General features: G+C 46.2%; 1 protein-coding gene across 1 annotated transcript in view; it reads right to left on the bottom strand.

Annotated features, from left to right (window-relative positions):
- The window catches only part of LOC146863642 (vomeronasal type-2 receptor 26-like), a 36,547-nt gene extending 31,333 nt beyond the window's left edge, over positions 1–5,214 (bottom strand). Inside the window, exon 1 of the mRNA XM_085640660.1 lies at positions 5,209–5,214. The gene's annotated coding sequence lies outside the window, so the exon portion shown is untranslated. The remainder of the gene's footprint in view (positions 1–5,208) is intronic.
- Positions 5,215–27,321: the final 22,107 nt, after the last annotated feature.

Raw genomic sequence — 27,321 nt, 5'->3', positions numbered from 1 at the left:
CAACTCTGACTACAACCACTTAAAACACATTAACTATAAAACAAATTACTACTACCCCTAAAATGTAATCATAAACTTAGAAAAATCCATGATTCAAACCATTTTAAAAACGTACTCCCACACAGCCATAAAAGGCTGTTATTATCATTTCAATCAAAGCATATAAAGACATCTCCAACAATCTGCACTAAGGGACTGCTTACGATGGCGTTAGGAAAGCTTTCCCGACAAGTCGGTTCCGTAAAGCTTTCCTTACGAATCACACTCCGGGAGTCCCACTGACAAAGTTGGGCAAAAACACTCCCAGCATTCTCTACCCTATAGGGGGGTGCATGGCTAACACAACCAGCAATATAATGCCCATAGGGGGGTGGATGGCTAACACTACAAGCAATCTAATGCCCATAGGGGGGTGGATGGCTAACACTCCCAGCAATATAATGCCTATAGGGGGGGTGGATGGCTAACACTCCCAGCATTGTCTACCCTATAGGGGGGGTAGATGGATAACACTCCCAGCAATCTAATGCCTTTAGGGGGTAGATGGCTAACACTCCCAGCATTCTCTATCCTATAGGGGTGGATGGCTAACACTCCCAGCAATCTAATGCCCGTAGAGGGTAGATGGCTAACACTCCCAGCAATCTAATGCCAGTAGAGGGTAGATGGCTAACACTCCCAGCATTGTCTACCCTACAGGGGGGGGGGGGGGGTAGATGGCTAACACTCCCAGCATTCTCTACCCTATAGGGGGTGGACGGCCAACACTACCAGCAATCTAATCCCTATATGGGGTGGATGGCTAACACTACCAGCATTGTCTACCCTATAGCGGGATGGATGGCTAACACTGCCAGCAATCTAATGCCATAGGGGGGGTGGATGGCTAACACTAACTGCAATATAATGCCCATGGGGGGGTGGATGGCTAACACTCCCAGCAATATAATGCCTATAGGGGGTGGATGGCTAACACTCAAAGCATTGTCTACTCTATAGGTGGGTGGATGGCTGGATCGACAGGCGACATCGCAGAGGCCACCAAGACAGTGAAGATCAGAGAATGTATGGCAAGAACTACATGAGTGCCTAGGCATCATTGTGATTCAAATCTGAACATGGGTCCATAGCATGTGCTGCACACAAGTGTCATTTAGAACATGTACACTGTCAACTTTGTTGCATGTCATTCACAGCAAGTCTGCACAAAACTACAAAAGCTGAAGTAAGTGCAGCTAATGACTAATGCATTTTCGATAATGCAGATGGTGTACTGCAGAAATCTTGGCTGCCAAATGAGTCGCCGGACAGAGGATACACTAACAGGCTTTGGAGGCTCCAATGCACAGCCAAATGTATAATAGAGTATGATAGCACTGGTGACTATGCTTGGGTGGGGTGAGAGATCTCGGTGTGTCACATACACAATCCACATAGCTATCCACAAGATAGCGTAAATTTGCTACATCTTGTGAGGATGGTGGACGTGTGCAGAATGAAATCTGTCTTGCCCACAATATGTACTTTATCACTGTATCAATATCCATTAATCCGTAAAGGATACCCACGACAAAGAAATATGTACCTCAATCTCCAGTGCAGGGAACAAAGTTCTGATTGTGAGCCCTCATGAACACCTACAAGTCCCACCCTTGCCATATCTGATGATAGGTATCAAGAAATGGACAATACCAACACCTATGAAAATGTATGAACTGTACCACTGTCACTTGTGAGTTTGCGCACAGTGCAGACTGTTGTCCTCAGCACAACTGTAGATATCATGAGTCCACTTCCCTGGTCACCAAACATCTTGGCTATTCAAAGTCAGAATGCCAGGAATATCCATGTGTGTGTAGTATAGTGGCAAGTGTAGGGATGCGTGTCTGGACTAGTCTGAACACCGGTGGCATAACTACACACATCCCTGCATATTCACTTGAGGTGACAATAACACCCAAAGCAATAGAATGATAGCCAATGTTCCTGCATCACGAATAAACATCAAAAGCAAGCACCACTTCCATCCCAGGGCATCACACAAGGGCATTGTTGACCAATCAGTGTCCACTACTGACTATACAGGGTAACTTGCCACTCATGCCCACACATGACTCACACAAGCCAAGGCTAGGTAGAGGCTACTACTCATGTGATGCCAATCTTTTTTACCACACACCAGTGTCCTCAAAGAGACCATCACAACAATCAACCATGTACATACATTGGCAAATAGCAAGCTTCAGCAAACACATAACACAACTACAGATTCAGTCTGGCTACTGTATCTGCACCCTCACATACACATAATCTACACATATGCACATGTCAACTGCAACACAAGTCCTGCAGCTACCCAAAATATGCAGGTATCACACCTCCAACATCCAGGTCACAGTACATGCTCAACTCTCATTACTACCAGACACACACGCACGTCACGAGTACCCACTGTTTAATCTAAATGTGAAAGCATGTCTGACACACAAGCTCCGGCCTACTACATAAACAATTACAATAGAAGTCATCCTCACTCACAGTTGCGCTCAGCTCATATCATTCACACATACACTGGCAGCACCACTCTCCATTAGCACGGGCACAACTCTCACATGCATGACATCCACACAATGTACAGTACACATCCCCTCATCAGCAGATGTCAAAAATAACATGCCAGATGGACAAATCCCATCAGCAGTAGCACACTCAGTGATGCCTTAGACTGCACTCATGCCACAACGGCCAGCATCACTGTACACCCTGACATGCATACTCAACACATCACCACATCTCACAACAAGACACACACATAACTCAGCGGATGTGTACTCAGTCAATTGCATATCACAACACACACACATCTATCTGTAGCCTCAGATAGACCCACAACCCTGCACACACCGTAGGACACATACTGGACCCAATTTTCACTTCCAGCAATGGTGTCAAATCCATGTCACAGTACTCACAACAGACCAATCCCTCCATCGTCCACTTCAGCATTTCCAGCTCGTGCACCAACGCCCTCAATATGACCTACACCCCCCACCGGAGGTAGAATAAAATCTCAGAGAGCAACAGGGTGAACACCCTCAACTCCTCCAACCCTGATAACGCCATCAACTGTGATCAGGGAGTGATAATTGTCAATGCCTGGACCACCAATTGTGCAGACAGCATTGTCTTTATCAAGAGCAACATCCAGACAAAATCCTCCAAAAAGGCCAGCTGGCACACCCAAGAACTCAGAACAGCAAAACGAGACAGCAAAACAGTTGGAGAGGAGATGGTGCACCAGCAAGGACACCTCTGACAGGGTGCCTTCAAGACCTCCCTCAACCTCTACCACTGGCTGCTGAGAGTAACAAAGAAGAGAGCCCTTGCAGCATGCATCAAAACCAGCGCCAACATCACCAAGGAACTTTTTAACATTGTTAAGGAATTCTTCAAACTGACAAGAGCAAACCATATATAGAAACTTTGATCCGAAATCCACACCTCTGGACTTCATCAACAGATTCGCCATCACCGGAGCTGAGGCAAAGCACACACTGACCATCTGAACAAAAACAAAAGAGGGACCCTGAGAACACATATTCTGGGGGGAAATCCAATCCAGGGAAGATACTGTAGGGAACATGGGAAAAATCCCCCACTCAAAATGTATATAAATAGGTAATATCTCCAAATATAAATATGTCACCCACAGAAGAACCCATTTTTCAATTATTTATTCATCACAATATGGAAATTAATTAATTTTTTTGTATATATATTTTAGTACATTGATATAAACAAACAATAAAATACAACAGACTCATTTATACATATAATAAATAGTCACAGAATAATATATACAATTGAACAGAAAAGCAAGAGAGCCCTGAGTAGAGTGAAACAGAAAAAGGACTATAAAACTGTACAAATGACCACCTCATCAACACATGAAAAAAGACAATATGAAAATCAACACACCCTAAGGAGAACAAAATACAAAAGACACAACTTCATTGAACAAAAAATACATCAAATGTACACCACATATAACAAACAAAAAGATGAAAGTGAAAGCGCTGACACGCGTTTCGGAAATGCCAATGTTTATGACTTCCTTCATCAGGGCACAGACTTCCTCAATCTAAGTGGTGGGCATACTTGGCCATCAAAATTCATAATTCATATTTCATAATGAAGAAACAGGGCTCTAAAAAAACATCTTTGGGGACAAACAAACAATGAATCAAAATGATAACTAAGATACGCTAAAATAGACAACAGGAGCAAAAATCTCAGATCCGATAGTGTTGTTAAAGAGAAACTCAAAAAAGACCACAACCACCAGATATGTGAAATACACCCGAAAACAGTGTGCAAAAATAGTCAAGTATGAAGATCTAACATAGCATAGTAGCAGAGCACCAATAGAACCAGAAAATATAAAAGCAAGAAATGGATGTAAGTATTTACATGATAATCAGACAGGTAGTGCATCAGGATAGACCTAGGCATAGGTGGTGAACAGGGAACGTAGAACGGGTATGGAGCATGAACTCAAGAAAGGTATAGGAGTTTCAGCGCAGGGCAAACAAAGTACCTAAAAGATATAAAAAACTGGGCATCTATCCTAGCAAAAACTAATATCCAAACGATATCTACATAAACTCCGTTAGGAAGATACATACGTCTGGACCAGGATGATCCAGGTGCCTGATATCAGGACCCCATTTGAAGCACGTTAGTAAGGCAGAAATGGGTCCAGTCAAACACGCGTGGCTATGAACGAAAAATAACAAGTGAATATATAGATACTATCCACAAAGTATATGAAAGAAAGTGAAGAACAGACAAGACTCACTGTCAATGAAATTAAGATAGTGATCTCAGTAAGATCCTGTCTTTGCTGGATTTAATGAATATAAAATGTCACCCACTTGAACATGGGGACAGGAGATCTAAAGGCAAAAAATGAAGAGAATGTGATATCAGTACAGAGTGGACAGTCTCAGGAGAAGGGAAACTATATGACCGACTTATTTAAATGTACCTACAACAGTGTTGACAATAAGGTCCTTCCCAAACACCCACTTCCGGGGTATGTCAGGTAAAGAAAAAAATAAGATCCCGTAGGCTGAAGGAAAAAGACAGGGCGGAGAGGGGTGTTGGAAAAAACCTGAAGTCTAGACGAATGTAAAACAGGGAACTTACATTCGGTGCCCTACGTATGGTCCGTATAACTGCTCCTACACGAATCCTCTCTGCTACAGAAAGTGACGGGACTGGTCTATATATATGGCAGTGCCCAGGTAGAGAACAAGGTAATAATCAACACATGGTAAAGCCGGGAAGAGCTGAAATGCTACCAATGTGTTTCAGCTGAGAAAAAGTGTTGGCCATGTTGGGTTTCATGCAGTTATATAAATTGCGGCTAAAAATGCTCAGACAGTTGGAACAAATCCAACGGTCAGGAAACCCGTCATGTGAGCTACTGAACATGAACGTCCCCTATCCATATTTAGATAAATATAAATAAGGATGTACACCCGGATGAAACAAAACAAACAAAGGATTTTTTTTTCCACATTCGACCTGGTGGTAACCATGACGGAACCGGAAAAGCTGGAATAGTATTCTAGCAGGAAGAGGTGTCGGCCATGATGGAATACTCGCAGAGTCGGGAAATACGTGTAAAAAAATGTTGGACGTGTAGAAATTATTCCCAAGTTCATGGGAACCATCATGCGGGCTATAGAACACAACCCGAATGGTGGTAAAAGGGAAATAGAATCCCCTACCCTTTTTCAAATGCTAGTTAGATCTAAACTCAACGCTTACCAGTAAACGATGTGCGCCCAGATTCAGAAACAGGGAATACGTAAATTGAGTGTATGTACAATGAACCTAGGGTACAATCAAAAATGGTAGATGAAAAGGAGGAAAGAGGGTATGGCGACATATTAGGTCTATATTACTACATGAAAAGATTTAAAGTGTGTAATGCAGCAAATGAAAAAAGGGGGGAGGTACAATGAGAGACCAATGATCACTCATCTGGGTCCCTCGTATAAGTTGAATGATAGCATTTTCCCAAGAGAGGGAGTCATTAAGTTCTGTAATTGCGGTCTGTAAAGTAAAAATCCAGAAACCTTCTCTCTTGAGTCTCTGGGCATCCATTTTGCCATCTTGAGGGTTGTGACCACGTTCCAAGATGAGCCATTTAAGTTCTTGGAAAGTGTGTAGTTTCTCCAGCCAGTGTGCAACCAGAGGGGCACCCTGACGTTTATTGCGAATAGAGGATTTATGTGCGCTGAACCTAACTCTAGATCTCTGCTTGTTTCGCAACAACATAGCCTTTATGGCAGGGGCATAGCATGAGATATATCACATTAGTAGTGCAACAATTCGTCATCTCCGTTATAAAAAAAAAATTCTTGCCCCATTCCAGTTCAGAGGTAACCAGGGCAGAGTCACATGTGTGACAATTGCCACATCTGTGAGTACCACAGATTGGATTAGACCCTACTATGGATTTTTGTACCAAGCTACTGCCTATAATTTTTGTTCCGTCGTAATGTGAAAAGTGTTTTTTGGAGGGCCTGAGTGGATTTATCTGAATTAAGGATATGCCATTGAGAATTGAGAATTTGGCGTCATTTGTCATTGCAGTTTGTGGTCACAACTACCAAATTGGTGTCATCCTTCTTCTTGTTAGATCCGAAAAGGGCCTCGGCCCTTTTATAGGATTCTTTTATCAATCTGTGCGGATATCCTCTGTTCAGAAACTTAGTTTTGAGTTGAAGGGCATGAGATTTAAAGTCATTGATATTGGGGCAATTTGAAATTAGTTTCCATATTGTGATGAATAAATAATTGAAAAATGAGTTCTTCTGTGGGTGACATATTCATATTTGGAGTTATAGCCTATTTATATCAGTTTTGAGTGGGGGAGTTTCCCACACTGACCATCTGAAACATACTCCCCACCCAGAACACTACCTCCACCATGAAATCCATCCACTGTGGAGGTCCCACATCTTCAAACTCAGAAATCAAAGGATCGGCCAGGAACTCACCACCCTACTCAACAACTCTATCATCAGCGCAAAATGTCCCAGTACTTGGAAACACACCAAAGTCAGACTAATACTCTAAAAGCCCTCAGCTGACCCCAACATACTCAAAAACTACCGGCCAATCTCCCTGCTCCCTTTCCCATTGAAGGTACTGGATAATATCAACAACAATCACCTTATGACACACCTGGAGCAGACCCAGCTACTTTAAGCCTCTCAAACCAGCTTCCACAGCAATTACAGCACCAAAACTACCCTTATTGCAACTACCAACAACATCCTCACCCATCCAGACTTAGGTGAAACAGCAGCCTTGATCGACCTCCGCCTCTCACAAGCCTTCAACACCATATCCCAAAACACACTGATCGAAAGACTCCACCACATCAGCATCCGAAGGGGACATCCTCAGATGGATCACCTCCTTCCTCACTGGGGGAACCCAGAGGATCCACCTCAAATCGTTCACCTCTGAACCAAAGGAGATCACCTGCGGTGTCCCCCAGGGCTCATCTACCAGCCCCACACTCTTCAACACATATATGACCCCGCTTATCAACATCATCAGAGTACCCGGTCTCACCTTAATTTCCTATGCAGATGACACCCAACTCATTCTCTCATTCACTGATGACCCCACCATCACTAAAATCAACTTGCACAGATGCATGACAAACATCACCAACTGCTGGCTGTCAGACCTAGCACCTGCAACCACTCCTTCCTACCACTCCAGAATCCTCAGAATATTTATTGACAACACGTTTACCATGAAATCCCAGATAAGCACCATCTCATCCGCGTGCTTCATAAATCTGCAAATTCTGCGTAAAGTCTTCATGTGGCTATCCCTACTCACACAGTCTGATACAAGTCCTCATCCCCTGCTGACTGGACTACAGCAATGCCATCTATGTAGGAATCACCGCACACCTCCCGCAGAGACTTCAAACCATACAGAACGCCGTAGCCAGACTCATTCTCGGCCTTCACTGATGAACCCACCTGACACCTCACCTCAGGAAACTCCAATGGCTCCCCATACAGAACAGATGATAATTCAAGCTGCTGACCCACTCACACAAGGCTCTATATGATCAAGAACCCGCCTACATTAACCATCACCTGAACAACTTCTAACTATCCAGAAGACTACGCTCTACCTCCCTTTCACTTGCGCAAACTCCCCGCATCTACTGAAGCAAAAATGGAGGATGCTCCTTCTCCCACATCAAAGTAAAGACCCGGGAACAGCCCATACTCCCTGCATCTACCGAAGCAGAAGTGGAGGATACTCCTTCTCCCACATCACAGCAAAGAAATGGAACAGCCCATACTCCCCGCATCTACCGAAGCAGAAGTGGAGGATGCTCCTTCTCCCACATCACAGAAAAGAAGTAGAACAGTCCATACTCCCCTCATCTACCGAAGCAGAAGTGGAGGAGGCTCCTTATCCCACATCACAGCACAGACCTGGAACTGCCCATACTCCCCGCATCTACTGAAGCAGAAGTGGAGGGTGCTCCTTCTCCCACATAACAACAAGGATGTGGAACAGCCCATACTCCCCTTACCTACTGAAGCAGAAGTGGAGGATGCTCCTTCTCCCACATCACAGTAAAGATGTGGAATAGACCATACTCCCGGCATCTACTGAAGCAGAAGTGGAGGATGCTCCTTCTCCCACATCAGAGCAAAGATGTGGAACAGCCCATACTCCCTGCATCTACTGAAGCAGAAGTGGAGGATGCTCCTTCTCCCACATCACAGCAAAGACCGGGTACTGCCCATACTCCCTGCATCTACTGAAGCAGAAGTGGAGGATTCTCCTTCTCCCACATCACAGCAAAGATCGGGAACTGCCCATACTCCCTGCATCTACTGAAGCAGAAGTGGAGGATGCTCCTTCTCCCACATCACAGCAAAGACCAGGAACTGCCCATACTCCCTGCATCTACCGAAGCAGAAGTGGAGGATGCTCCTTCTCCAACATCACAGCAAAGATGTGGAAGAGCCCATACTCCCTGCATCTACTGAAGCAGAAGTGGAGGATGCTCCTTCTCCCACATCACAGCAAAGACCGGGAACTACCCATACTCCCTGCATCTACTGAAGCAGAAGTGGAGGATGCGCCTTCTCCCACATCACTGCAAAGATGTTGAACAGCCCATACTCCCCTCATCTACTGAAGCAGAAGTAGAGGATGCTCCTTCTCCCACATCACAGCAAAGATGTGGAACAGCCTCCCACGCAGCTCTGGACCATCATCTAATTTCTGGAATTCAGAATGGCCCTCAAGATCTGGTTGTTTGAATAAACCTCCGGAGCCTGCAAGCACCTGTATACCCTTTCGGGTAATTAGCCATGATTAATAAATCCTGATTGATTGGCTCCAATGGCTACTTTGCTTTCTACATATCTGTGTCATAATGTTGTCATCTAGAAATGTATAGAAATACACTAGGGGTAGGCAGCAAACTCCACTCCACTGGCAGAGTGTATGGAATTTTGCTACTCCACGCACTGCTTGGAGCACAAAGTTTGGCAAAACTCCACACACTGTCAGTGGAGTAGAGTTTACCAGCACTCACACACTTTAACTTGCTCTGCTACCTGCCAGGTGATTCCCTCAGTCGCTTAATATGCTGAACTCATTTCCTTTTCACTGTCTATTTTGGGTAGGGTGAAGAAAAAGGGGTTTGGCTGACAGGAATACTGGATAACACTGCCCACACATCCTGGCAGCCACAAGAAGGCCTCCTTCGATTGTGAGCCTTGGTGAGGTACCTGGAGAGCTCAGAAGGGAATTTTCCTATCTAGCAAGCCTGCCTCCCTTCCCCTGCAGCCTGCATGGCTGTTGCTCAACTTTGAACGGAGCTGGAGGAGGGAGAACGAAGGGGATGACAGTAACCGGCTGCAGGGGCAAACCAGCATGGTGTGCACTGTGTAGCTGGACTAGGGGACCACCGCTTCCTTACCATGCTCCCTCTCTCCTGTCAGTGTCAGGTTGGGATTGTAGGGCAGGAAAGCATAGGCTGGTGAAGTTTAAGAGAAGGGGGTGTATGACATGTTTTAGGGGGGTAAAAATGGGAGTATCAGTGTTTCTTTGGACGATTTCATGAGTGATGTCATTTCAGATCCTATGAGTGATGTCATTTCAGATGTCATCAGTGATGCCGTCAGTGTTGTCACTGACCATGTCATGAGTGATGTAATCTGTGAAGTCATAAGCAGGGCATTGCTTGTGGCATGAGTTATAGTTAGCTCAGCTATAACCTCTGAATTTCTCTGGTTTTGTACGAGTGAAATGTCAGCCTAACTTTAACATCCCTGTATCATTTGTTTTTTTTCAGTAAATGTCTAAGTGTTTTTTAAATGCTAATTCCTAACTATAACGTGCCTGTATTATTTGTTTTTTTTTCCAGAGAATTTCTAATGTTTTTTTAAATTCTATCTCATAAGTATAACTTCCCTGTATGTTCTGTGGTGAGTATTCTGGGCATGTTAATAAATAAAATCATCTGATCAACTTTTAATTATAATCTGTGATGAAATCACCTGTCCCTGTTATTTTGCTAAGCGGCCATTCTTGTGCCTATACAGAGCTGCTGCACCTCAGCATGCACGCAGAGGATACCACACGCCAAACGCCTCGAACAGCTGAAGAGAGCCTGACGTGTTGGCTCCCTCACCTTCTGTCTGACATATATCAGCATCTCCGGCCATGCAAGTTGGCGGCCAGGACAGGAAGTTCCTGCAGTCATTGCTTTGGCTAAGGTAGGAGACAGACATAGCTTGTGGCTTGCACCTTTTGAGTGCTTTTCAGTAAATTTGCAGGACTTTGCAAGCCTTTCCTTTCCAGTCACTATAATACCACATTTTTTTAAATTGTAGATTTCAACCGATTGGTGGTTTCCTTAACCAGATATTGAATATCTTATTTAAAATACAAATTTGTCTCTTTACATCTTCTGAAAGGTAAGCTACATACCAGTATAGTGTGTATATTGTCCTTGACAAAAAGCGTTGATACAATTTTCCGAACAATGTTTCTGTTTTTTAGGTCTCGCCTTGCTATCGCGTAAGCGATTGCAAAGCGAGACTATTGTAAAAGGGCATTTCAAAGTGCTCCCAAAAAGCGGATTGCATTGCTAGCACGCGCACAATCACGCGCTTGGTGCCGCCATGCACTCCGCTTTTTGGGAGCACTTCAAAGGGTCCGCTCCCCCGCCTGGAATGTGCTCCCCCGCCCCCAAGTAGCGCGCTCGCCACGCTCCGCTGGGCTTGTCTTTTTTTTTTTTTAAACAAGCGCGAGTCGCGCGTGTGACCAATGCTAGTCTTTAAACATAGTGCGTGACTGTCGCTGCTTAGACTACCCGCGTTCCGTGATCTCCAGCAGGGAGGCATTCTTAAGTTTTCCTTCAACGTAATAGGACGGTCGTCGCTTCAGTGAAAGAGAACGGTCTCCGTTAGTCTTCGCTTTGTAGTGCTACGAATGGTATACGTTACTGCCTTGCGGGTCTGTAATGCATGATTCACACAGCACTCTGGAGGGAGCGGCCGCCGACCTCTGCACCATATGCAGCCACAAGCAGGACGGTGAGCACATGAGCAGCGTCGAGGAGGAGGTGAGGCTCCCTTTGGTACTGACCCTTAGGTTTGAGCGCTTTTGTGGCCGCCGCGGCGCAATTTTACTTAACTTGACAATCTCTTCCGTGTTTAGACCAGTGAGAGAAAGAGTTGCCACTCACTTCTACTGTGCCATTGTTTTACTGCCTGGATCTGGTTTGCTTCGTCTTCCCTCTCGGAACCCTTAGCTGCCCCCTTCGCCTCAGTTCTTTCGAACGTCCACCTTGTGGTACTTTGAAATTTGGGACCGCGTGGGAGGCAGGGCCCTACCCCTGTCTATTCCGGTATTAGCGAACCACGAATGGCCAATGCGGTATGTACAAGTGCTTTGCATAACATTTCATTGTTAAATGCACTATGTATACGATATTTTACATTGACTTTGTGGGTTCCCTCTTGGAGCGGTGGCCATCTTATGGTTGCCCTCACATAGGCTACACATTACGAACAAATATGGGCCTTTAGATCACATGTGCCTTCCGTTGACTTCTCTGTGACCTGTGCAGCTTGGCTCCGCTGCCCCAGGTCAGTCCGGACTCACGAGCTCCCCGTCCTACGGCCACCTGTGATTAGCATCAGGGTTTGACACACCATAAAGCCTTTTTTCATCCCACACGAGACTCCGGCTAATCTCTTTCACACCTGACTCTTCCTGCTTTATGGCTTGTTTTCCAAACAGGAGATGCCCGTGTTTATTGGGGCCTGTTGATATCTGATGTGGGATCTGAGCCTCGCTGGGTAAATAATTGTGGGCTGGCTTAACTGGAATGTGGGATGGTCATCATGACTCTGCCTTTTCGTTTGTAATGAATACATGTAGATGACCATATCGTAAAACAAGGAATGTGTGCCTGAAGCATGATATTTTGTATTTAAGGAGAAGCCAGTTTCTGTAACTTTAAGCAGTCTCCTGAGAACATACATTGTGTTGTACTTCTCAGATACCTGTAATTGGTCTGCAGCCAATAAATCGATCTTTGACTTCACCCAGAAGACTCTGTGTTTCTGTAGGTATGAAACAGGAAGAACCCGAAGTCTTAGGGTGTGTTCCCCTGCACCGCTGGGCTTTAAATTCCCAGTACTTCAGTTGGCGCCCAACGTGGGGCGATTTCAGCGGTACCGGTCCAAGCCAGAGGTTCGTGAGGAGCTTCGTGTGGAAATTCTGGAGGAAGGCCGCCACTTCATCGACCCCTGCATGTCGACGTGGTCCGAAAGTCTTTTCTGCGAGGTTCTCCGCGTCCCGACGGCTACGAAGGACTGCTGCCTTGATTAATCACCCTGTTTTGGACCCTTGACGATTTTGGTAGAGCGAAACAATCGAGAGAGTCTTCTGGTGACGCCATCGATCATCGATATTCAGTTAAGTATAAGTGGAGCGTCTCCCAGTTTGTTTGGTATCCTTCGGGATTTTTGGTATCCTTCGGGATCGCTTTGATTTGGAGCTTGCAAGTGCCAAAGCCAGAGGACTCGTGTATTCACGAGACTATCGTAATCGATAATCCTTTGAAGTTTGAAACTAGACTAGTGAGCGAAGATGCCTGGTTCTAGTGTATTTGGTAGATTGTTTTGTTTGGGTTGTGGAAGGGATTTCCAGTTAGAGGATTCATGTCCGGTTCCTCCAATTGGAACTCCAACCTATGAGCTTTATGTAAAACATGGCGTGGGCCCCATTGCATATAATGAAGTATGGATCCGATACACCAGAAAGGACAGTGTTTTAAAATGGCCCCAAAATGGTAGTTTCGATACAGATATCTTAGATAATTTGGAAGTGAAATTGTTTAAAAAGAAAGCCCGGCCGGCGATGTTTGATTCTTTCCGCCTATGGCGAAAGGAAGCCAAACAGAAGGAAATTAAGCTAGCAAAAAGGAATAAGAGAGAAAGAGGTATGTCAATGATGCAAGCAGCTGTGCAGTTTAAAGATAATGAGGAGGAACAAATGAATGAGCAATTACATAGACAGCGCAAACTAGGGATCGATAAATGTTACCCTGTTTTGTCACCCCTTGTGCAACATAAAGCAAAAGAGAATGAGAAAGATTCCCTAATGTCCCATTTGCTAAGTTCACCACCCCCGTATGCGCAAAATACCACAGCGCCTCCACAGCTCCTGAATGTGCAGCCTCCAGTAAATATGCCGCAAGCCTTCCCACAACCGCCAGCTCCTCCTCAGCTGGCTCCTATCCCTACAGTGCAGCCCTCTCAAGGACCGCTAGTTTTGTTACCTGTTGCCTCTGCGCTTCCAGCGACTTTGCCTAGCACATCAACTGCCTCCCCTGGCGCTATTTCTTACACTACCCAGGTACCTGTATCTGAATCCGCTTTTCTTCCCTCTGTCTATCCCCCCGTTTTCGCCTCAACTTCTCCTTCAGCACGACAACGACTAGCTAATGTAGTTACTAATTTAATGTCGCCTCTCTTTGGGTCATCTAGTGTGACTCCTGGTTTACAACGTAAGCAATTGCGCAGTCAGCTGCCTGGTCCTGACGAGAAAGAGGTGTTAGATAATCTGGCGCGTAGGTGGATTGGTTTCCCTTCACTCTATAATGTGGAATCAGTTGTTAACATTTTCGACCAATGGGATGCCCCAAAACAGAGATATGTCTTTGACAAAATGTGTGAATGCCTCTGTGAGGAATTGGAGGATCATGGTTCAAACACAATCCCGCAGGAATTGTGTCGCGTGCGATTTGATTTTGGAACAGGTATAATTGTGGGTCCCGATGTAGATAAAGCGGTTGCGACTTTACTGTCCTTTAGAAATGGCGATTGTCAACAATCATTGTTCAAACCAGAATTCCCTGGAGGGAAAAAGGGAAAAGTGCGACAATACCCTATGAGAGAAGTCCCTTCGGTATGGAAGGAAGCCGTTGCGGCTGATGCGGCTCGAGGTATTGCTGCTGCCCCAGCTCATTTTCAGCGTGTTTGGGTACATGTCCCATGGAAGCGTTCTGAGGTGTTAGCGCTTAAGCAGACATTGCCTGACCCCCGTAAAAACCCTGCAGAATCGTGTGTCATGAATCTGGCTGACATAGATATGTTGTTCGGGAATGTTGTTCCACAGCCTTTATGGGGATCCATCCGTAATACGGATCATGCTGCAGAACTAGGGGGCACATGGGCTAATATCATTGCTGCAGACGCTGGCCAAGTTGGTGGTGCGAAGCCTGACCCTTTAGTAGCAGACCTCCCTGGTAGAATTATTACATACATGAAAACTATAATGCCCGCGATGCGCGTGAATTGGGATAAACTATCCGCATGTAAGCAGAAGAAAGATGAGACAGTGTCCGATTTCTTTACGAGGTTTGAAGAAACGTTTATCGACCACAGTGGTCAAGACATGAGTACTGAAGGTGGCCAACGGTTATTTGTGGATAAATTTGTGCAGAATCTACTTCCCGAGTTGTGTAAGAAATTAAAAGACTCAGAAAGTTCTTGGGCCGTTTCCTCTTCGGCGCAAATACTGGCTACTGCACAGTATTATGAAAATAGAGATAAAGATGAGAAGGATAGAACAGATAAGAAAACGAAAGAACTGAAAACGAAGGTCCTTTTACAGCAGGCTTATCCGCCACGTGGAGGACAGAATAATTATAGGCAAAGCCAAGGTATCTATCAGCAACCCCAACAATTTCAGAATAATCAGCAAATGAATGGGTATTAGCAACCACGTATCCCTGTGGGTCCCAATCAATGTTCATATTGCAGAGAGGAAGGTCATTTCAAGTATAGTTGTCCTAAATTAATGCAGCGTACTAGTAATGCGTATGGCGCAAGAGGTAGGGGTGGTCAGCAAGCTCCTAGAGGTAGAGGGCGTGGAAATGCTCCCCAGAACGCGCGTCCTCTTCCGCCTCAAATTACGATAAATAGCTTTGATCAGCAAGCTAATGCAACTGGTAATACAGCTCAGTACTATAATAATGATTATTAGGCAGAAGACGACAATGTGGAAGGTAATGATTACTAGGACAGCCATAGACAGAGAGAGGGAGTTGTTTCAGTACCCGTGGATCAGAGTGGACCATATGGTAAAGTAACTACAGCGGGTGTAACGGAGCCCTTTCTGCTGGACACTGGTGCTGCAAAGAGTTCAATCATGCATTCAAAACTCCCTGGCGCGCCTTTGTCTGGCGAAATGAATGTTTCAGTAGGTTTTTCTGGCGCCCCTGTTAGGAACCCGATTTCTAGTCCTATGTCACTTTCTGTTGGACCTTGCGAGCTAAAAGCACCCCTCATCCTAACGACAGGATGTGGTGAAAATCTGCTAGGATTAGATTTGCTAAAAAGATTGCATGCAACGCTATATTGTTCTCCCTCAGGAGTACAACTTACATTAGGTAAGAAAGTGATTTCCCCAATGTATTTGTCTAAGAATGCAATGCCACCTGAATTGTCATCCCTTCCGGATGTCCTTTGGGCTACTGGTCCCAATGATGTGGGTCTCCTGGAAATACCGCCATACGTGGTAACTTTAAAAGCCAATATCAGATTGCCACGCATTCCCCAGTACAAGATCTCCAATGAAGGTCAGAAAGCGTTGTTAGCAATTGTCAGCGATTTGGTTAAAAAGGATGTAATTGAAGAAACAAGAAGCAACATTTGCAATAGTCCGGTTTTACCTGTCTTAAAACGAACGGACCCTTCACAGCCACCTGTTTACAGATTTGTGATTGATCTTAGAGAGGTTAATAAGATTGTTGTGCCACAGTTTCCAGTTGTCCCTGATATAACTGCCTTGTTAACTATGATTCCAGCTTCCGCTGCATGGTTCTCAGTGATCGATCTAAAGAATGCCTTCTTTAGCATCCCAATTGCAGAGGAGAGCAGAGACATTTTTGGCTTTAGTTTAGGAGGTCGAAGCTTCCGCTTTAAACGCGCTCCACAGGGCTACTGTGAAAGTCCATCAATATACAGTCAAGCTTTAAAAGCACAGCTTGATGCACTTGTTTTACCTAGTGGCGCTATCCTTATTCAGTATGTTGACGATTTACTAATCGCCGCGGATACTGAAAAGATTTGCAAAGAAGCTACATTGTCATTGTTGCGTCATTTGTCTGCCTTTCATCACAAAGTGTCTCTCTCAAAAATGCAATATTGTCGACAAGAAGTGACCTACTTAGGTCATCTCTTATCGAAGGAGGGAAGGAAACTGACCCCAGAGAGAATTCAAGCCATTGCACAATTAAGTGTGCCAAGAACACAGAGAGAAGTGCGTGCTTTCTTGGGCATTACTTCGTATTGTAGGCATTGGATACCGAATTTTTCTTTACTGGCAAAACCCTTGTTAGCATTAACATGTAAAGACACACCGAATCCTATTCCATGGTCTGAAGAGTGTCAGAAACGTTTTTTGGAATTGCGAAATGCATTATGTTCAGCTCCTGTGTTGGGTACCCCTGACTACAGCAAGCCTTTTACATTGTATGTTCACGAAAAGAACGGTTGCGCATTATCAGTGTTAACACAGCCTTTTGGCGACAGACCGCGTCCATGCGCATATTTTTCGTCAACCTTGGACCCGGTAGCGAGGGCATTGCCAAGTTGTCTGAGAGCTACAGCCGCGGCAGCTATGTCTATCCGACAGTCTGCTGGACTAGTGATGGATAATACATTGATTGTTATGGTTCCACATGCTGTGGACACATTGTTAAACAGAACCAAGACACAGCACTTGACTAGTGCGCGATTGTCAGGATATGAATTGACACTGTTGGCAATTCATATACACATAAAGAGATGCAACACGTTGAATCCAGCTACATTGTTGCCGATTCCAGCAGACACAGATGAGATTGAGCAACATGATTGTCTGTTCAGAACAGAAGAAGAGACAAAAGGAAGAATAGATCTTAAAGATACTCCCCTGACTGAGTGTGATGGTACCTTATGGGTGGATGGTTCGTGTTTCAAGCTTCCGAATGGTGATACGACTGCTGCATATGCTATCACGACTTTGCACACGATTGTTGAAACTGCACGTGTGCCACATAATTCGGCTCAAGCAGCAGAGTTGATTGCCCTTACAAGAGCATGCGTGTTGTCTGAAGTAATGAAAGTGAACATGTATACTGACAGCCAGTACGCCTTTGGCGTGACGCATAGTTTTGGGCGATTGTGGAAAGAACGTGGGTTCCTGACTTCGCATGGAGCTAAGATTCAGAATGGCAAGTTGGTGAATGATCTCCTTGAGTCGCTGACCCTACCGTTATAAGTTGCGATTATGAAATGCAGTGCGCACAAGAAAATCACTGATGATGTTGGTCGTGGTAATGCGTTTGCTGATGAAATCGCGAAAGAAACAGCAAAAGATGTGAAGACTCGAATGTATGTTGCAGGCCCTGCAAGATGGGCTAATGATGTTGGAATGTGTGAAAACACGATAGAGAGTGTGAAGTCCCTTCAAGCTGAAGTCACAGAGAAAGAGTTGAGCAAGTGGAGAGAAAGTACGGGTAAATTGGATGAGAATGGTTGTTGGTTTGATTTGTCAGAACATCGGCGATGGTTGTTACCTGATGCATATGTGCTTCCGGTGGTTACTATGGCACATGGAATGGCACATATCAGTATGAAAGGAATCTGTAAGTTGTTGGCTCCAGTATGGCAGAATGCTGGAATTCCCAAGTGTGCAGAGAATGTGGTCAAGAGTTGTATGGTATGTCTGAAGTACAACCCTGGTAGGGGAACCCCAACTCCAGCTGGTCATTTTGCGCCTCCATCATATCCATTTGAAGTTTTGCAGCTAGATTTTATCCACATGGAAAGGTGCAACAACTTGAAATATGTATTGGTTGTTGTTTGCGCTTTTTCAAAATGGATAGAAGCATATCCCCTAAAAGACAACACTGCTTTATCCACAGCCAAAGCCCTTGTGAAAGAATTTTTTCCTAGGTTTGGAATGCCAAGAATGGTGTGGAGTGATAATGGGAGTGAATTTGTGGGTCGAGTGATGAAGAATGTGTGTGAGGGGTTAGGGATAAAGCAGAAGTTTCACGCCGCAAATCACCCTCAATCAGCTGGATTAGTAGAGTGCTACAATGGCACTCTAAAACTCAAGCTGGCCAAGATCCAGGCGAGCTCCGGTCTTAAATGGCCTGACGCTCTGCCTCTAGCACTCCTATCCACCAGAATGACTGTGCACTCACGAGTGGGACTCAGTCCATACGAAGTGGTTTTTGGCCGTCCGGCCAATGTATGGGGTGTGCCAAGACCGACGAAATTCAGTGAAATCGAACATCCAGTACTGCTTGATTATTTGTATGAATTGACGGCTAAATTGCGTGTTTTACACCAACAGGTGCATGATACTCTCCCCAGGCCTCTGAAGCTCCAGGACACCCTATCGACCCTGGCACGTGGGTTCTCATAAAGAACTTCCAGCGAAAGAGCAACGATGAGCCCCATTGGATTGGCCCTCACCTCGTACTTCTGTCTACAAGATCAGCTGTTCGAGTAAAGGGGAAGAAGAATTGGATTCACGGCGCCCACATCAAGAGGATCCCTTTGCCTCTACCATATGACCAGTGGGTCCAGGAGGGTATCGCCGATTCTGAAACAGACACTGTACCTCGTTTTGTACCATTTAGTGATGCACGCGTAAGAGGCACAAGAAAGTGACGATATTTTGCAAGAAGCTGTGCCACCGTCAATTCGATTGGACACCACAGAGCCTGAACTCTTGTTTTAAGACCAGACAGTGGCTGGTAGAAACCGCTACAACCTGAGACCAAGGTCTATGGACAAATAAAGATTCCCTTCCCTTACTATTTTTTGATATTATAGCTCTCCCATCTGAAGGACTTTCTTGATTTTTGTTTTTCGAACCACCATCCGGGTTCAGCCGCAGGGTCGCGGTGCCAAGACTTTGGGGTACAGGCCAAAGACGTTAGGTCAACGGTTCTGGTTGGTCTAGGGCGTTCCCTGGACTGACGGGCGTACTCCTTAGCAGAAGATACTCACCCGCCGCGAGCGGCACGATTAGAGGATGGAGTTTTTCAAGATGGAGAGACTCGCTGAGGAAACAAACTTTAAAGCGAAAATATGTAAAATAATGAAGAGCAAACGTTTTGTATTTTTATGTTTGTTTATACTATGTAGTATGATAGTGTTTACTGTAGGATTTGTATTCTTCTCCTCTCAAGAGCCCTTTGCACCCACTGTACAGCCTATACCTCCTCCTACTGCCTCCTTGCACTCTTTTCACCCTCTGCCTGAACACGAACAAGCTAGACGATCAGAGTCTGTAAACAACTCGTTTATTCAGCTCCTGCACCAGCACCAACTAGTCATGAATACAACCAATTGCTGGGTGTGTGGGTTAATGACACATACCATTAACAAAGGTATTCCGTATCTAGTGCTGCCGTTTAGTTACAATGGATCGTCATGGGCATTCCAGACCATGTTTCTCTTTGCACTAGATGCCTACTCCCCGTGACAACCGCGTTCCATCCGACCTAGCACAAATAATAAAGCTTTGATGAAAGGAGTTGCCGATATGAGCAGAGATATCAACGCATACTCATCTATTCCCAAGGATGAATTGAAAGCTTATGTAGGGTGGAACGCGACGGGGTATAGCATTAGTCTGGGTGAAAGGCAGCGAAAAATCTCATCCCCAATCTGGGTCGTACCCCACATAGGTCGGTTCTGTTTACAAGGTAATGGTCAGAATCCAAGAGCTCAACTGGGGAGAAGTGACTGTACTGAAACGTACACTTTTCCATCGCAGTTTTCCCCTGCGTTTTTGGCTGCCAAGGGTACATATTTTGTCTGCAATGACCGAGCATATACATGGTTGCCCCCTGATTTCTCGGGCACATGTTATATTGCAAATCTGCTACCGCCGACATTTACTGCTGCCTCTGACTATCACAAGACCAGAGTTGTAAGAGGCGTGATTAGTAAGGAGGATACTGCAGGTCAGGAAGCGGGAGACTTCTTTTTGGGTTTCCTGCCGTTTTGGGGACCTATGATCAATAGTAGGAACCTGAGACAACTGACTCGTGTGGTTGAATCCACTGTTAATGTTACGGCTGGTGCCCTTGGTAATTTGACAGCTGAGCTCCAAGCGGATCACCTCATGACTTTGCAGAACCGTATGGTTCTAGACGTTATACCTGCAGACCGCGGTGGGGTATGTAAGGTTATCCAATCTAGCTGTTGCATTTTCATACCAGATAACGCTCCAACAGTTTATCAAGCCATCTCCAAACTGCATAAAATATCTGAATCCATACACGTGGATAAAGGAGATTAGTCACTGGTGGGGTGGTTCTGGGAACTGATATCTGCCTGGGGTTGGAAGATTCTGATGGTCATTGGAATGATCTTAGCCATCCTTTTCGTGTTCTGTCTGTGCATACAGTGTGCTCCTGCGATATGTGGCCTCTGTGCTACATTATGTGTAAGGAAACCTGTATCGAGGGACGAGCTAAGTTAAAGGATGATGCTACAGCAACATCTCCATGACTTCGTGAATATTGACCTAGACTCGGATTGATATGAGTATAGTTATTGCCTATGTAAGGGCAAAAGGAGGGTCTGTGGTACTTTGAAATTTGGGACCGCGTGGGAGGCAGGGCCCTACCCCTGTCTATTCCGGTATTAGCGAACCACGAATGGCCAATGCGGTATGTACAAGTGCTTTGCATGACATTTCATTGTTAAATGCACTATGTATACGATATTTTACATTGACTTCGTGGGTTCCATCTTGGAGCGGTGGGCATCTTATGGTTGCCCTCACATAGGCTACACATTACGAACAAATATGGGCCTTTAGATCACATGTGCCTTCCGTTGACTTCTCTGTGACCTGTGCAGCTTGGCTCCGCTGCCCCAGGTCAGTCCGGTCTCACGAGCTTCCCGTCCTACGGCCACCTGTGATTAGCATCAGGGTTTGACACACCATAAAGCCTTTTTTCATCCCACGCGAGCCTCCGGCTAATCTCTTTCACACCTGACTCTTCCTGCTTTATGGCTTGTTTTCCAAACAGGAGATGCTCGTGTTTATTGGGGCCTGTTGATATCTGATGTGGGATCTGAGCCTCGCTGGGTAAATAATTGTGGGCTGGCTTAACTGGAATGTGGGATGGTCATCATGACTCTGCCTTTTCGTTTGTAATGAATACATGTAGATGACCATATCGTAAAACAAGGAATGTGTGCCTGAAGCATGATATTTTGTATTTAAGGAGAAGCCCGTTTCTGTAACTTTAAGCAGTCTCCTGAGAACATACATTGTGTTGTACTTCTCGGATACCTGTAATTGGTCTGCAGCCAATAAATCGATCTTTGACTTCACCCAGAAGACTCTGTGTTTCTGTAGGTCTGAAACAGGAAGAACCCGAAGTCTTAGGGTGTGTTCCCCTGCACCGCTGGGCTTTAAATTCCCAGTACTTCAACCTGTGCACGGTTCAGGTCCAGGCGAGGGGCGCTCACTCACCTCCTACATCTGGTATGGGGGCAACTCAGCCACTTTCCCAGGTAGATCAGTTATATTGTATTTAGAAAAGAACTGACTATTGTGAACTCTCATTACACTTTCCTCACATTTATTGAAAACCCGTCTCTATAATAACTCGAATTACACCATAGTCACATGATGCACTAGCACCATCAGTGTTTTGGGCAGGGCTCAATCTTTTACAATTTAAACACTAATTGCGTCTTCGCATCGTTATGTCCCTCGCTGCATTGCAGGTATTAATTACAAATGATAGTTCATAAAAATTCCTACCCGCCATCTCCAGAAATGGCAATGGTGAGCTAGGAAGCGGGTCTGGTGGCTCAGGGCACTAACGTACTCCCTGTAGGGGCCTGTGTTGAATCTCATGCTCACGGGTTCAAATCCTGGCGTGTCCACTCAGCCTTTCATCCTTTTGAGGTCAACAAAATAAGTACCGTTGCGTTGGCTAACAATAAACAGCTGTTATTCAGCGCCAACGTGAAGGTGGGTGAACATGCGATTTACAAATACAAGTTATGTTAAGGGACGCGCTCTTTGAAGACCTTACCTGTGACCTGGCAAACTTGCTGCTGCTATCGCCGTGAGGGGAACGGCCCTGCTGCTGGGGAAATCCGTGCTTGTAACTTCCCGAGGCCACACCGTAACGGAAGAAAAACTACATTACCCAGGGGCCCTGCTGCTGGGCGCCCGGCTGTGAGGAGATCAGCCTGCGCCCAGCCTGTTTAAAACCCACACAGGCTCAACGCGGCGCGGGACGCGCTCTTTGAAGACCTTACCTGTGACCTGGCAAACTTGCTGCTGCTATCGCCGTGAGGGGAACGGCCCTGCTGCTGGGGAAATCCGTGCTTGTAACTTCCCGAGGCCACACCGTAACGGAAGAAAAACTACATTACCCAGGGGCCCTGCTGCTGGGCGCCCGGCTGTGAGGAGATCAGCCTGCGCCCAGCCTGTTTAAAACCCACACAGGCTCAACGCGGCGCGGGACGCGCTCTTTGAAGACCTTACCTGTGACCTGGCAAACTTGCTGCTGCTATCGCCGTGAGGGGAACGGCCCTGCTGCTGGGGAAATCCGTGCTTGTAACTTCCCGAGGCCACACCGTAACGGAAGAAAAACTACATTACCCAGGGGCCCTGCTGCTGGGCGCCCGGCTGTGAGGAGATCAGCCTGCGCCCAGCCTGTTTAAAACCCACACAGGCTCAACGCGGCGCGGGACGCGCTCTTTGAAGACCTTACCTGTGACCTGGCAAACTTGCTGCTGCTATCGCCGTGAGGGGAACGGCCCTGCTGCTGGGGAAATCCGTGCTTGTAACTTCCCGAGGCCACACCGTAACGGAAGAAAAACTACATTACCCAGGGGCCCTGCTGCTGGGCGCCCGGCTGTGAGGAGATCAGCCTGCGCCCAGCCTGTTTAAAAACCCACACAGGCTCAACGCGGCGCGGGACGCGCGCGGGCGACGCCCGGGCGAAGCCCGGGCCAAGGGCGGGCCCGTCCTTGCCCGTCACTGACCGGACCAGACCGGGCCGGGCCATCCCTCTAGCATCGGTCCAACGCACTCAAGGGACTCTGAGCAACTATAGAGGTTGAGCCAGGTTTCTGAAGGGAGTTTGTCCTATAAAAATCGCCTATAACACTTGATGTGAGAAAGCGCCCTGTGGACGTATCAACTATCAAGTACTTCCGTTCAGTGGACTTGCCCAAACCCGCCAGAAGCTCGGGTAAGACTGTTTTGCGGACACTCACTTCTGCTACTCCAATTTGTATCCTCTATCTTGGACGCTCTATTCCTCTAACTGTTGCTCCACTGATTTCCCCTTCATATTTGGTTTCTTGTTATCCCCACTTTGAGCCTGAGCTGTTTTAGCTTATTCTAGTAAAGCAGTATAATGATTACGAGGGGTAGCAAAAATGGTCCCACACATGTAACAGGCCCAATCGATCAATATATCACCAGAGCGAATGAGGCCATTAACCAAGGCATATCACTTCTTGAGCGTAGGGTGTCCCAAGACCTGGCTATGGCAAGACGCTCTTCCTTGGGGGCACTAGCTCTAGCCAAGTCTCCTGTAAATCAAAGGGAGTCTAGGCCCTCAATGTTAGTGCAGGCCGAGACACACGGAGTTCCTAATACTGTTGATCTCTCGGCATCATTAACATCTTTAGACTCACAATCTAGCACGACCCTTGCTAGGACGCCAGCCCTCCTGAGGAGCCCTGGTCAGGCGCCCCCGATTATTAATGTGTCAAGGAGCAATAGGGAAGGTGCCATCCCCAAATTTAAGAAAGCTGGGGAGGCAACCAAGCGCAAATGCAAATCTACCAAAATAGCCCCTACTTCTCACCAACACAGAACCAGTATCCTCAGTCAGGGAGGCCCGCTGGATGCTCCAGCCTCCCCTTTGAATTCAGTTATGCCTGGGGTTTCTACAAGATTGGGAGAGGGGTGCAGGATTTGTGAGGCCAATGATCATCTTTTGTCCAGAATGGATGATCTTATTAAATCTCTTTTACGACCTTTGGAACTGTCACTCCTGAACATTGAAAAATTGTTGACATCTGGGAATAAATCTCTCTCGACTATGCCTCCTAAGGCAGGGTTAGGCGGCGAGCTGACTGTTTCTAGGGAACCCTTCAACCCACCCACCGGGTTGGGCTCGTTATTACTATCATCTAGTGACTCGAATAAAGGATCTGAGCCCCTCATGGGTGATTGTAGGAAGGCTGCTGAACCAGCCAAACCCCAACCCCCAGTTGCTGTTTTGAATTCTGTTCCATCCAAATCCCCTGGGAGATCGAATAATAATTCTGACAACGACAGGGATTCGAATGGCCAGCACTTAAATTTACCACCTGAAGCTGACCCCTATGTCATCATAATGACAGGTGTCCCAGTCCTAAGGCCCAGTATGGAGGAACGCCTGGACTCCCTAAAAAACAAGGTCCAACATTGGCTCACCCAAAACAGACCGCTCCCACCTTCTTGCGCAAGTAAAATCCTAATGGTACGCAGGGTGTCCTGGGTAGGTGGTGGTAAAAAGCGGGTCCGCGGGGATTGTGTTGTCGTAAATTTTGACAATCCATACACAGCGGAATATATCTGCCGCCGTGCCAGAAGTGCTAAGCAGGATGAAATTGAGACACGAAGGCTTTCCTTCTTCTATCCTCCCCCTTATTGTTATCCTGATTCACTAAGGGATGGTCTTAAGGACTCCAAGTGGGCTGGCAGTAGGGCGTGGGATGGCTGGCAGGTCCAAAGGGGTAGGACGGTACCTTTCACCTCAGGTTGGAGTGACTTGCCATTGTCTAACAGATTTAGCTGCCTGGACTCGGTGGATTGACCATCAACATCTACAAGCCAGAGTATGGTGGCTTTGGACCACATCCCTACCAGTTTTTCATTATCCACTGATGATTACCCAAATATTCTTACAGACACTATTTCCACTCCCTCGATCCAGAAGCCGGCCATTTATGCTCCCTCGCAGGTTTTACACACAAGTCCATGCGCAACTTTAATAACGGCTGCCCCCACATCTTTCGTTGGTTGCCCTAGCTCACCCAAAATTTATTCATACCACTCATTGGACACGTTGAAGAGCCCGAGCCTCTCGTCTTCTCACGATGTGGCAATATGCGCTGGTGCGGTAACCAACACTACCAATCCAACCCCCAATAAAGGAGCGACAACTCCAAGCCAGGGAAAGGACCAAATTGTGCCTCTGAAGGTTGCCAGTTGGAATATTGCTGGTCTGGCGAGAAACTTAGCCATCCCTGAGTGGAACGCATTTATTGAAACCTGTGGAATTTGCCTGTTCCAAGAAACGTGGTGTCTAGAACCACAGCATAAACTGGGCTTTACTACCTATTTTGTCCCAGCTGTTCGATCCAAGGAGGGTAAGGGCCGCCCTTCTGGCGGGCTCTTAATTTGGATAAGCATTTCCCTGCGGTGTTCAGTTAAAAGCTTTGCCACTATCTCCCCAGATTTACAGAGACTAACACTTCGAGGCCCGAGCGGAGGGCCGGAACTCGAAATACTGAATATCTATGTTAGAGGCTCTAGGGGTGGAGGATCCACTCTCCCCCTAACTGGCATTGATGAGGAACTCAAAAATTGTGGTTCAAATTCCCTTGTCCTACTAGCGGGGGACTTTAATTGTACTTTCGAACCGCTCGCAGTTGAGGATGTGTTGGGTTGTAGAGATGACGATGCTAGAAGAGGCATTCCATCTTTGTCCATCGCTCCAATTAAAAGATGGTCTCAAAACGCCATAGACCTTAACGCGCTCTGTCTAGAATACGGTTTGAGAGCTACTAATGGCAGATCTAAATCTGATCAAAAGGGGGCACATACATTTAATAGAATAGGCCATTCGTCCAGGATCGACTATGCCATGTTGAACTTCTGCCTGTGACCCTTCCTGGAGGATATGGAGGTTCGTCCGTCTATAGAAAGTGACCACAACCCCCTGTTTTTATCCTTCTCTCATTTGTGGAAGAGCAGCTCCTCTATTTTATTTCCTCATGTGTGGAAATCCTCACACGAAGTATGCCCTACTAACTGTGGCAGGCGCCTGAAGTGGAAGACGTTTAGTGGTAACGAGACCAAGATGCGGGAGGCACAACTAGTAATGGCTAATATCTCATTGCGCCTAGATTCTCCCTCTATAAGTGCACTAGAGGTATCTGTAGCTTTTGCCCAAACCACAAAGGCTATAGGCGACCTATTTATAGTTAAGAATGCGGGTAAGGGGGCTAAGGGAGACTCAAGGAAGGGCCCATTCGGTTGGTTTACAGACTCTTGTCGATTAGCTAAAAGGGAACTATTAAAAGCTGTAAAAGCCAAGAACAGAAATTTAGTATGCATAGCCAGGGGCAACTATAAGAGAGCTCTAGCAAAAGCAAAGGCAGATTGGGAAGACCAGTTTTGGAGTGATCTCAAAGCCGCAAGCGCAAGAAAAGATGCAAAGGGCTTTTGGGACCTCTTGAGATCCAGGGAGAAACCGGTGGACTCAATGATTACTTGTAATGTCCCAGAGACTGCATGGGTTGATCACTTCACTAAACTTTACTCAACGCCTCAGGAAGTGGGGGCGACCCTGAGTCCCTGTCATCCTTACGACTTTGCCCAATTTAAGGAAGAGCTTCAGTT

Source organism: Triturus cristatus, chromosome 2_1 (genome assembly GCF_964204655.1).
Source record: "Triturus cristatus chromosome 2_1, aTriCri1.1, whole genome shotgun sequence".
Taxonomy (NCBI): Eukaryota; Metazoa; Chordata; class Amphibia; order Caudata; family Salamandridae; genus Triturus; species Triturus cristatus.
This window is presented reverse-complemented; position numbering and strand designations above follow the sequence as displayed.